At 36.4% G+C, this 13,711-nt stretch overlaps 1 long non-coding RNA gene across 1 annotated transcript in view; it reads right to left on the minus strand.

Annotated features, from left to right (window-relative positions):
- Positions 1-1,398: 1,398 nt before the first annotated feature.
- The window catches only part of LOC145007604 (uncharacterized), a 28,654-nt gene continuing 16,341 nt past the window's right edge, over positions 1,399-13,711 (minus strand). Inside the window, exons 2-3 of the long non-coding RNA XR_013663006.1 lie at positions 1,615-1,762; positions 1,399-1,498 (exon numbers count right to left, since the gene is read on the minus strand). This is a non-coding gene — a long non-coding RNA (uncharacterized LOC145007604). The remainder of the gene's footprint in view (positions 1,499-1,614; positions 1,763-13,711) is intronic.

Genomic DNA, 13,711 nt, shown 5'->3' on the forward strand with positions numbered 1-13,711 from the left:
ATGTAGATATTGCACAAGTCTGGGTTTATGATCATGATTCATTTTTCCGTGAAGATGGTGAAACCCAAAAATCCAAACTTTTATGGAATTGACGGTGAACTTTATGTTTAAGATTTTAAAGAAACATTTGTTTTTGTACCACATTTCGATGTTCAAAATCATATTTCTTTCGTTATGTATGGTCGTGACAAAATGTTGTTTCATCAAGACCTTTTTTCCCAACAAGATCCAACTCTTATTTGTTTTTGTTGGCATATGATTTTAGTCTGGATGTCTTTTCTAACTCTAGTTACTTTGAAACTTTACTCGGCCTCACTTGTTCCTGACTACACTGGTCATACAAGTAATTTTGTTCATTTAACGCAAACTTATGTTAAGTTGTGGTTTTAAAAAAAATTGTGCCTACCTTGAAAGCCTGTGCAAAAAGAAGCCTTTCGTTACTTATTAACTAGTATTCGATTATACTTCACTGGATATCATACAAGTAGTTCGTCATCTCTCTTAATTTCAAATGAAGTGATCTTTTCCCGGGATCCAACTACTTTTACATCAAATATTTTTGATGTCACTATATGCACATTTTTGTACTTCAATTCCAGCTATTTCTTTGGCACGCATTTGCACTAAAATCCTAGAGGTTTTGGGTAATACCAACTCAAACCTAGATTTCGCAAAGTCTGGCATATGATTTCGTTTTTCATCCCAAAAGCGAATGAGTCGTACCTCATAGTGAAGGTCAAAGGGCTCTCTTGATGATGAAGCTTTATGGTGACATAATGAAGGTCAAGTGAAGGTTCTTATCTCATTGGGATCAATGAAACGTTCGGTGGATATAACGATTCAGTTCTTTCATAGATTTTTAGGGAAAAGTGATGGTCACTTTTTCTGATGTGGCACCTTTTCCGAAAACCGACCCCACACACAACGCAACACGTGACATATTTTCATTGGTGAATGGTTCAAATTCAAATTCAACATTGATTATAAAAGGATTTTGGTGGACTAAATTGAAGACTTTATTCACTCTTGGAAAAAATTTCCCCAAATATTCTTTCAAGATAATCTTTTGTTCACAAAATTGTCACAAACCCTAACCATGGTGACACCAACTAGTTATGTTGATCCATTAAACACCACCACAGAAGAAGAAGCAACATCTCATCCATTAATGAAGATTCAAAGTTCGATTTTTTTTGTTCAACTAGATTTCAAGAACTATCCTGAACAATTACAGATGTTGATTTTTACTCGGCCTCAGTTGTTCCTGACTACACTGGTCATACAAGTAATTTTGTTCATTTAACGCACACTTATGTTAAGTCGTGTGTAACATCCAAAAATTTAAGCCAAATTTTTAACTTTTTCATCCATTAAAAACCAAATAGTATTATACAAATTGTTTTCAAAGTATTATTCATCAGAGTTTTCCAGAAAGAGAATCATAAGGATGAGGAGCGGTACGGTCACACCTTTTCCTTGCCACGATCTCCTAATGTACCTGAAACAATAAACTGAAACTGTAAGTTCGAGAGCTTAGTGAGTTACCCCCAAAATACCAATACTACACCGATAATAGGATATCAATAACAGATAACAAAAACATGTATACTTGACCTTCAGCTTGACTGGACCACCTTGCAAGGCCTATAATATATCTAGATCTATCCCGAGCCTTCGGTATGACTGGCCCGTCATGCAGAGGCCCACATTCTATCCGGACCGCTCGTCGCGAGTGTTGGCCTTCAGCACAAAGCAGGACCACCTCAACCCAACAATCAAACAAATAATCATATGCACATAAATAACATATATTGGCATATATATATATATATATATATATATATATATATATATATATATATATATATATATATATATATATATATCAGATATAACTGTCTCACATATCATTTATCATAGCAATCACTTATAACCAGAATATCGAACTAACCAGGTCACTAACATACCGATCCTAACGGATCATAAAGCATAACAACATCCGATCTATCCGGATACCGATCTAACAAATCATAACCACATACAACATACTATAATCAGAATAACAACCTAAAGGGCCGGCCTTGGTGCCTTAGACCCTAGTGATATAGTGAGGATAACTCACCTCGCTAGCAGCTCGGAATAATACTGTCCACACCTCCAGATATATCTTCAACCACCTTGCCTGTACCCATAAGTGGTCCAGTCAATAATTACTCAAATTACCAAAGAGCCCTTGGAAGGCACAAGATACTCCCTAAACAAAGTCAAAGTCGCTGGTCGATGGTCAACAATCCATGTTGTCCTATTTGCTGAGTGAAAATTTCCCTTCATCGAGTCCCTACTGATTCAAGAGTTACTCGACTCAACTAGCCGAGTCAATACATGACTTGGTGCTTGGAAACCCAAACTGACTCGCTGAGTCATCTTCCAGACTCGCCGAGTCCACGCGGGACCAATTCGGATGAAAACCCTACTCGAATCACCGATTCATCTCCCAGAGTCGTCGAGTCTATACAAATACTCCCATTATCAAATGATTCTGAACTATTCCTCCGATCCAAATAGTGGATCTAGGTCCCTAGAGTGCATTAGCAACGTAAAGTTGCTACATTTACATATTTTCGTGCCTCAAAATATGAATCCAAGCTTGGAATGAAGCTTTACTCATAAGGAAGGGTTCTTTCATGACAATACTGAGAACTTTATGAACTTTGGACCCAAGGGAGGTTCAGATCTGAAGTTTCAACTTCAGATATAGCTCCCACACAATAATCCCTTCATAAATAAGCTAAAGAAACCCTAAACTTTACACAAGAGATATTCTAGGAGTAAAGAGATCAAGGTAATCAACTGGTTACCTCCAAAATGTGCCCAAACTGAAGTAGACTCTAGATCTACACGAATTTCCTTGATTCTGGTGTTGTGATCTACAAATTTCCTTCACTAAACTACTTTCCAAAGCTCCAAAACACTCACAAGGCTCAAACACATGTAAATTAGGGTTCTGGATCTCAAGGGGTGATAAAAGACAGTGGGAGGCGATAATGGTCCAATATATAGGGTGCAAAACCCCTAAAATTTAGGGTTTCCCCCGCCAGCTCCTACTCGTCGAGTCCCTTTCCTGACTCGCCGAGTTAAGTCATTAAATGATGTGTCCTATCCCGCTGCTACTCGACGAGTCATAGAATCAACTTGTCGAGTAGGCCTTAAAACATGAAGCCTAAATTGAATAGTAATGATACATGACAGTTGGGACGGTACATTATGGTTTTAAACAAAATTGTGCCTACCTTCAAAGCCTGTGCAAAAAGAAGCCTTTCGATACTTATTAAGTAGTATTCGATTATACTTCACGGGATACCGAACAAGTAGTATGTCATCTCTCTTGATTTCAAATGAAGTGGTCTTTTCCCAGGATCCAACTACTTTTACATCAAATATTTTTGATATCACTATATGCACATTTTTGTACTTCGATTCCAGCTATTTCTTTTGCATACATTTGCACTAAAATCCTAGAGGTTTTGGATAATACCAACTCAAACCTAGATTTCGCAAAGTCTGGCATATGATTTCGTTTTTCATCCCAAAAGAGAATGACTCGTACCTCATAGTGAAGGTCAAAGTGCTCTCTTGATGATGAAGCTTTATGGTGACATAATAAAGATCAAGTGAAGCTTCTTATCTCATTGGGATCAATGAAACGTTCGGTAGATATGACAATTCAGTTCTTTCATAGATTTTTAGGGAAAAGTGATGGTCACTTTTTTTGATGTGGCGACTTTTCTGAAAACCGACTCCACACACAACGCAACATGTGACATATTTTCATTGGTGAATGGTTCAAATTCAAATTCTACATTGATTATAAAAGGATTTTGGTAGACTAAATTGAAGACTTTATGAACTCTTGGAAAATTTTCCCCAAATATTCTTTCAAGATAATCGTTTGTTCACAAAATTCTCACAAACCCTAACCATGGTGACACCAACTAGTTATGTTGATCCATTAAACACCATAGAAAAAGCAACATCTCATCCATTGATGAAGATTCAAAGTTTATTTTTTTGTTCAACTGGATTTCAAGAACTATCCTAAACAATAACAAATGTTGATTTTTACTCTCAATCACTATGTTCATTTAACTATTATGTTTTCTTCTTTCTCGGTACCCATGACCTTGTTATCACTGGTGAGATCAACGGCAGTGTTTAACAAGATGGCAAAAGTGGTGACATTCCAACTGACGAATGAAAAACTGTAGAAGCTTACCAAGAGGCAATTTCCTCAAATCATAAAGCTTTCAAATAGAGGTCCGTTTTATGAATTTACGACAAACATATTGTTTACATGTTCAATGCGATAGGTCATCAACCACCACTCATCGATATCAGTCATTTTTGCAAGACTACTTTGCCCTATGTTTGGAACTTATTACTTGGGATTTTTCTATGATATTTGACTGGTCATAGTTAGGAATTGATAAAGCAAAATTGGAAGTGTATGCCATGATTGCAGGTCTTTACTATGATCCGAATGTCGATTATGTTACTCAGTTCTGGGAAGAATTCGGTACAGGAATTTCTCATACCAATGTCACAAATGGTGTATCGTGTGTGAGGTATTGGAGCTTGATTGAAGGGAAGTGTATGAGAAAGAGGGAACTTTGGTACCATCCGAAGGTGCAAGGGCAGAGTTTTCAACGTATCAGACTCCTAGAATTGTTGCTGATGATCCAATTTTATTTCCAACTGTGGCTCAAATTCCTGATGCCATGTTACGAAGAGTAGTTCCTGCTAATCCACTTCTTGTTCAATGTTCAACAACTATTAACCCAGATGTTCAAGTTGGGGTTTTGTCGATTGAAGGGACGGAAGGCAAATGGAAGGTTGTTAAAGTCTCTAAGAAACCAAAAAAATCTTGAACAACCTAAATTTGTTCAAGAAAATCTTGAAAAAAAAATGTGTAAGGAGGTTGTTCCATCGAAGACATGTATTCTGAAATGAACAAAGAAGCCTGGTCATCGACCTCATCATTCTCCTGAACAACCAATAATTGATGACACATCTGATGATCCTTTTTCTTCACCAAAAGAAGGATCGATATCGAAGGGAATAAGGAAATTTGCAAACCCCAATTTAACAGAAGGGGTGTACGTATTCATGATGTACCTGTTCCAGTATCACTAGCTTTGAAGAAACGCAAAGGTCATGAAGTAAACTAACAGATCAAGAAGAAGAAACAACTGGTTGATCCACTTGATGAATTTGTCGTTGAAACTTATTTTGAAAGTGGAAGCGAAGGATCACCGATTCCTCATGATATTGGATTGGGCTTTGTGCCACCTCAAAGGGACTCTCCAAGCTAAGTAGAATTTCGAGGAGACTGGAAGTCTTGGTGGCCATGTACATGTATCTCATACACATACAAACACCAATTTGAGTTAATCTCCATCTACTATCATCCCTGCGAAGGTAGATGTCATACCACCAAAGGTTTCGAGGATTTAGTCCATTACAAAGGAGGTTCGAACCTCAAGTATCCCTGTGAACATATCCGATATGGACACAAATGTCACTATGGGTGAAGAGAAGGCACAAAATGAATCCCTTGGTACATCTTCTGTTCAAACCTCTACTGTTAATACTTCACTTATTCTATCTTCTACCATTGAAACCACCCTCATTGATACTTCTACTTCTTTACCACCATTCTGTTCTCCAATCCCATCTTCATTATCTGTTTCTATCATTTCACAAACTTTTTCCAACATCATGCATCAACCAGTTACATCATTTTTCTCTTCCCAATCCACTAAAGGTGAAAAGACAGATCCAAAAGATGAACCTGATGATGATGATATTATGGCATCTTTTGTAGAAATTCAGCTCGATCCTAAGGAAGATAATATATCCGAAAACGTGCTCATTTCAGGGAAATAGTTTAAAATTCTCAATCACAAACTGAATTCTTAGTTAAAATTCAAGCTGATACAAGGGTTTGAAACTCAATTTCTAGGTAGAAGTGGATATTATGCTCAAGTCTCAAGAGAATCACCTTAACAGTGCTATGGAGCAGATTGAGAAACAACATGTTGAGCAATTAAAGCATCATGTTCAAAATTTTCAATATGAGGTGGCAAAGCTTCATTACGTTGAAAAAGAACATCATAAATATTTTGTTGAGCTAGTCAAGAATGTGAAGGAGTTTGTAAATCTCAAAGTGTAAGAGCTTAAGTTAGAGACGACAAAGGAAGCAAAAAAATATAGAAAAAATTACACTATTCTTCATGGCAAGGTTGATGTCGTTGTTGATGCCATAAAGAAGCTTGTTGAGTATAACACTTTTTTTTTCTACCAAGCTCGAAGCCAAAACAGAAACAGATTCTAAGGTGTTTGAAAAGATAGAGGAGTTTCTGGGAAGCTTAAAAGAATATTAATTTGTCGAAGCTTGATCTTTCTCAACAGTTTGTTGTCTCTTAGGAGTCTATCTCGACGTTCATTTCTTCCATCAAATCCAGCATAAAGGCAGAGCTTGAACCCATTCTGAAGTTGGTTCTTTTATTGCCAACGAATTCCCCACTTGTGAAACATGTGGTGCAATGCGGAGAAAAGGTAGTTGGCTCTTTGAAAGATACTAATCAAGGTAAAGTTGCAGGGAAGGTGATGTCAACTAAAATTCCAACATCACTTCCTGTTTCTCTAAAAAAAACTTCTACTACAACAACTTTGAGACTAATTACGAAAGGCATAGTCATTGGAGAAAGTGATGGGGTTCAAGTTCAAGTCTGAAATCGCCTCCTACAAAAGATGATAAAGGTGAAAAAGGGAAGGGTATTGGGTAATGTTGATGTCGAAGTTATGTACTTCAAATGTATGTATTACATAAGGAAGTTTTAGAGGTCAAGGCTTAAACGTTTAGTACTTAGGTATTTTTTGTACACGTCTGTATCACCCTATACATAGGGTATGTATAGGAGTCGAGAGTAAGCTTTTTATATTTTTTTTCTTTTACTCTCTTGTTTTCTTGTACTTGCTAAGCCGCTATAATTGAGCCAGGTAGATTTTATTTACATATGTGTTCCTAATGCATTATAATTACTAATTAAAGTATTAAATATATGTTAGAAAGTTTACGTGCAAGCTATATGTTTATTTTCTGGTTTATGTGACAAAAATGTATTTAAGGATATATGAGATGCGAACCCTATATGGTTCTATATATGATAAAAAGGTATATGTTTATTTCCGCATGATAACTGTTTGGGAAATTAGGCAATACTTATCAAGACTCAGAACAAATCAGTGGCCACTTGCCACGTTCTGATGATCCTTGCTAGGAAGCAATGCATATAATAAGCAAAACTGTAAGAACACTAAGACACAACATTTTCATGGTTCGGTCATGGTGACCTACCTCCACGGGCAGGAGGGGAGTATTCTTTATTTCAGAGGTTACAAGTACAATTCACCAGAGATTTTTCCTACTTAGTAAGGATACAAGATACAAGACACTTCAAATGACTCTACACGCATCCCTATTTATATTTGAGGGATCAGACCTAAAATCCAAATAGGCCAAGCCCATTTTCCCATAGGCCCATGAATGGTGACAACCAATAATATTCCACCATGCAGCATCTTCTAGAACATTCTGCCATGTCATACAACCCATGAGCATCAACAACACACATGATGGACAACCTTGTGCCATAGTGGAGCATCATGATGTACAAGTGACGCATCATGAACACTAATGGCCCAACATCTATCGTGGTGGCACAACATGGTGTAATGCTTGAGCAATACCAACTTATGCGCACCCTTGAATTATATTGAGTATCATAGAGGAATTCATAGCATACTTGGATCATCAAGGACCAAGATGGTCCAACTTGCACCATTATGGTGCAATAAGTGTATCGATGGCGCAACTTGCTTCAAGTGTGGCACAAGAAAATCAAGATTAGATCAACAACAGCACCTTGGTGCAAAAAAAAAACATATATTTCACAACAAGGCCATGCATGGATCAAGAGCATACTTCATGGCTCAACATGAGTACCCCATGGCACATGAGGGATCCTCATGGCATAAGAGGAACCCCTCATCGCGCAAGAATTAGCATAATGGTGCAAGAAGGAATGCTCTTAGTGCAACAACATCCTTATTGGCCAATCTCTTCAACATATGGTGCAACAAGGTTCCTTTATTGATCCATATTAGTCCTAAGTGCTCCAAATCTATTCCAAGTACTCCAAACCCCCTTCTATACGATTCGTTCCTTTGGAAGTTGATCCATTCCTTTCTCAGATGATCCATTTCTTTCTCAGATGATCCATTCCTTTGTCACATGCTCCATGAACCCCAAGTGCTTCATTGAGTTCCAAGTGGTCCAAATGCACCATGAGCATGATCCAAATGCTTGAGTCACATTCAATAATCCCCACCTTGACTTGAGCATCCTATGAACTCCATATCAAATAAGAACCTCCTCTCCGTTCTTATCATTAAGCCCCAAAGGGGCTTACCTCTTGCGCATATCCACCAAGTCCATGCAAGGCTTGAACTTCTCTCTGGGTAACATCCTTATCACCATGTCTTCCAAAATCTTCTTGGCACCAGAATTTTGAATGCATAACATGTCATAGAACATGATAGGTTTCACCACCTGAAAAAGAAGACTCTAAATAAGACCAACCGCCAATGATCTTCTTATCTCCAGATCACTTCCATGGTTAAAGTCTATCAATCCAACCAAGTACATATGTCATCCATTTGCACCACACGCCATAAAAAGCTGCAAGCATTCCCTTCAAGTGTCAAAAGATACACCTGACCACTTTCGAGTGAGATTTTCCTTGATTGCCTAGAACAACCAATGAAGAACCAACAAATTTGGACTGATCATAATCTAACGACCGCAAGACTTTCTCAAAGTAATTAGAAATGTATAACCATGTTGCTCTTTTAGAACTCCGTATCTCCATCCTTGCTATCTTCTTTTCAGCTCCCAAATTTTTTATCACAAACTCTGTCACACCCCTAGTCGGTAGCGGAAACACCGGGTTGTGTAACTTCATCTTTATATCACAGTTATTTAACATACATTGAATAGTACAAAAGAAGTATATAAACTAAATACCTTTATTGATGATAGAAAGTTACATGATTCCTGTTTCCTATTATTTATTACATACTATCCAAACTATCTCACATGTCTTAACATATATATGTCTCATATGAACGGAAAGGATAATAATAAAACTTCCACTGTTCGAGTAACATTCTAGCTTATCAAGTTCCTGAAAAAACATGTGTTTTGAAAATATATCAACATAAATTTGATGAGTCCAAAGGTTTTGACTTAATGAATAAGTGATATACCTATAAATTCCTATATACTATGAGTATAAGTGTTTGTAATTCTATACTAAGGTAGATTGCTACATATAAATCTAATTTCAATTCCGGGAGAGTATATATGCTAGGTATAATTGTTTACTTAATGAATAAGTAGAATACCTATAAATTCCTTGTACTTAGAGTATCCGTATTTGGGAAACTTATACTTAACATTAATACTTGTATATCGACAAAGTATAATGTTTCTAAAATAAAATTGTGCTACCATGAGTCCATAAGCGCTTCTATATGACATACAAGACATATGATTGGTACTACAAAGGATCCCACCGTTGGTGCCACAAAGTATTCCACCATTGGTGCCATAAATTTTCCATTGGTTCCACGAAGGATTCCACCAATCTAAATACTTTGTGCATCGACATCGGGTCCACAATAAAATAACTAAAAAGCAGTTCGTCACCCGGTGGGTTTCATAAATCGTGGGTTGTAACTAGCAACCACGAGTTGGGGTGTCAACTTGTATAGATCTATACACAACTTGCTTACTCACACATGATTAACTGTTATAGGTCAGACGATTTTCCTAAGATTTCCAGTCTTAGTTGATGAATAAAATAGCTCATGTAGACTTTGTCGAGTTCCTTTAGTTCTAACAGTAAATGCATATCCGTGTCTAAAACCATAAGTTACTAGAATATGCTTTAAACATTACTCCTAATTTTCATAATACTTAGGCAGTATAATAGCTATAACTTGAATTAAAAACTCGGTTTTATCTTAGATAAAACCAATAATAAAAACACACTTAACAAGTCGAATATAACTTCAAATTATCAAATATATAGATAAATATCAAGTTATAACCAACATAAAACTTATGATAATAACATACCAGCTGTTGTATAGTTTCCAAAATATTAGATGTATCATAAATATATATGATTTAAAACTACTATATCCCGATTAAAAGAATTTTATATTTATCCGAACATATGATCGTATAAAAATAATATTAACTTATATATCGTATTTAACATGCATTTTCCCTCGAAAACATTAAAAAGTGGACCGTGAAACTCATTTGATAGAATCTAACTAAAAACGGTCAGTGGTTCGTGATCGTCAGGCTCGGGACAAGGAACACCTTTAGCAAACGAGAGAGAGAAAATAAATTTTAGTGTAAGGATGGTTAGGGCAGGGCTGCATCACCTCCTCGACTTGAAATTAGGGTTCTAGCTTCGGAAGGTGTCCGCATAACACTTTAATGTTGTTAACCTTTATGTTCACGGCGTGAAGTCTAAACACATCATTCCGTAGGCTTACCTTCTGCATTCTAGCCTTAAGAGGTGTCCTGAAGTACCTTCATGTCATGAGCATTAATGTTCACATCATGAAGCATGACAGATTAGGGTTTCTGCCACACGTCATGCTATCAGACTGCTACATCTTCGGAAGATCTTATATTTTGCATACAAACTCTTTTTTTGTCGTTCTTTATATCCTCGCGTAGGTAATTCTAAGTACTACATTATTCTTTTAGATTCCAATAGCTAATTCTCAGTACATTTTAATTTATTCCTATTATAGGGGCTTATAGTGTTAGAGTTTATCATAACTTTTTCATGTAAAGTCGGGTTGAGGTTTGTTAAAATCTTTTGGAATTGTATGGACATGTACTTTTGATTTATACCATAAATTATGTATGAAAGTTCATATTTGTATTAGAATTTTCCATGAACTAAAAAGAAAGTTTAGTATATTATTTTTTTAACATGATCATATGTGACTGTTGTTGACCTATTTTGACTGGTGTTACATTTTCCCCTGTTGAAATAATTTTGTCCTGAAATGTATCTTGTGGATGGGGTATTGTTAAATAGTTGGGGGTATTTTTGTTTCATCTAATCTTCATGTTCCCAAGTAAATTCATACCCTCGTAAAGAGTCCCAACAAACTTTCACTATGGGAATACGACTTTGTTTCAATTATTTGACCTCTAGATCTATGATTCCAACAAGTTCTTCTACAAAGTTGAGTTTGGTATTGACTTGTATCTTATCGAGAGGTACAACAAGAGTTTCATCAGATAGAAAACTTTTGAGATTTGATATGTAAAAAACATCGTGTACATTGCTTAGCTCTTGAGGTAACTTAAGTTGATATGCGACAAAACCAATTCTTGCTAGAATTTCAAAAGTCATATATATCGTGGGTTTAGTTTACCTCATGTCTGAATCGAATCATGCCTTTCCAAGAAGATACCCTCAACATTACTTTATCTTCAACTTGCAATTCCAAAGGCTTACGTCTTACATCAACATAGCTCTTTTGACGATTATGTGCAACCTTTAATCGATCCTTAATTTATATGATCTTTTCAGTTGTCTCGTGGATTATTTCTGGCCCGATATGTAAGGTACCACCTGTATGTTCTCTGGCCAATTGTATGTCTCCAACTTCTGCCCAACATATTGGGGAACAACATTTCCGTCCATAAAGAGCCTCAAACGGTGCAGCCTTAATGTTGGTGTGATAACTATTATTGTAAGAAAACTCAATTAATGGTAAATAAGTATCCCATGCATTTTCAAAGTCTATTATGCAGGCTCGGAGTATATCTTCTAAAGTTTGTATGCTCCTTTCAGTTTGACCATTAGTTTGCGGGTGATAAGTTGTGCTCACATCTAGACGTGTTCCTAAGGATTTTTGTAGTGATTTCCAAAATCGTGAAGTGAAACTACTATCTCTATCGGAGATAAAAGAAATTGGAACTCCATGCAATTTGACGATTTCCTTGAGATAAGTTGTAGTCAGCTTCTCCATCTTGTTGCTTTCCATGATTCATAAGAAATGGGTGAACTTAGTTAATCTATCGACTACTACCCAAATAGTGTCGAAACCACTATAGGAGTTTTTGGTAATTTTGTTATGAAGTCCATTGACATTTGCTTCCATTTCCACTAAAGTATTTGTGGTTGTTGAAGTAAACCCGAGGGATTTTGATGTTCTGCCTTTACTTTAGAACAAGTTAGGAATTTGGTCACATAAGTTGCAATCTCAGCCTTCATGTTTGGCCACCAATACTATTCTTTTAAATCTACGTACATTTTGTCAGAGCCTGGATATACGGAATATTTGGACTTATGAGTTTCTTCCAAGACTCGTGTTCCGTCATCCTTTTGTATAAATTGCTTTTCCACTCCCCGCAAAGCTTCATTTTCTATGTTTTCTTCTTTTAGAGCTTCGAGTTGAGCTTCTCGAATCTGTGTGGTAAAGTTAGAATTGATAGTCATGGTTAATGCTTGTACCTGACGGGGTTTAATATATTCTTTTTGGCTTAAGGCATCTGCTACCACCTTTGCCTTTCCGAAATGATAAGGAAACTCACATTCGTAATCATTCAACAATTTAACCCATCTTCATTGTCTCATGTAAAGATCTTTTTGGTCAAAGATGTGTTGGAGGCTCTTGTAGTCAATAAAGACAGTACACTTCGTACCATATAAGTAATGTCTCCATATTTTCAGTGCAAAAACTACAGCTCCCAATTCATGGTCATGGGTAGTGTAATTATTCTCATGCACCTTAAGTTGTCGTGATGCATCAGCAATAACTTTTCCCATTTGCATTAACACATATCCCAATCCTTGATTTGATGTGTCATAGTATACGATGATATCTCCTACCCTATCTGGGAGGGATGGGATTGGTGCACTACACAACATTTGTTTTAGTTTCTTGAAAGCAGCTTCTTGTTTGTCTTCCCAGTTGAACTTCATATCTTTCTGTGTTAGTGTTGTAAGCGGTTGGCTACCTTCAATAAATTCTCTATGAAGCTACGGTAGTAGTCAGCAAGTCCTAAAAATTGACGCACTTTTGTTGGCGTCTTTGGTGCTTACCAATTCTTGATTGCTTCACTTTGAAGGGGTCGACATGAATTCCTTTTTTACTAACTATGTGCCATAAAAATTGTACTTCTCTAATCCAAAATTCACATTTGGAGAATTTGGCGTAAAACTTTTCTTTTCTTAGTAGTTCCAAGATTATTTGCAAGTGTTGATCGTGTTCTTACTTGGTTCATGAATATATCAATATATCATGGATAAATACCATCCCTAATTTATCCAAGTACAGTTTTCAAACACGATTCATAGTATCCATAAATACTGTTGGGGCATTAGTCAATCCAAAAGGCATAACTAAGAATTCATAATGACCATACAAAGTCCTAAATGCTGTTTTTGGAATATTGTCTTCTTGTACTTTGAGTTGATGGTATCCTGATCTGAGATCTATCTTTGAGTAGTAGCTAGATCCTTGAAGTTGATGGAATAGATCATCA

The sequence above is a fragment of the Lactuca saligna genome, chromosome 7 (assembly GCF_052625555.1).
Source record: "Lactuca saligna cultivar CGN05327 chromosome 7, ASM5262555v1, whole genome shotgun sequence".
NCBI lineage: Eukaryota > Viridiplantae > Streptophyta > Magnoliopsida > Asterales > Asteraceae > Lactuca > Lactuca saligna.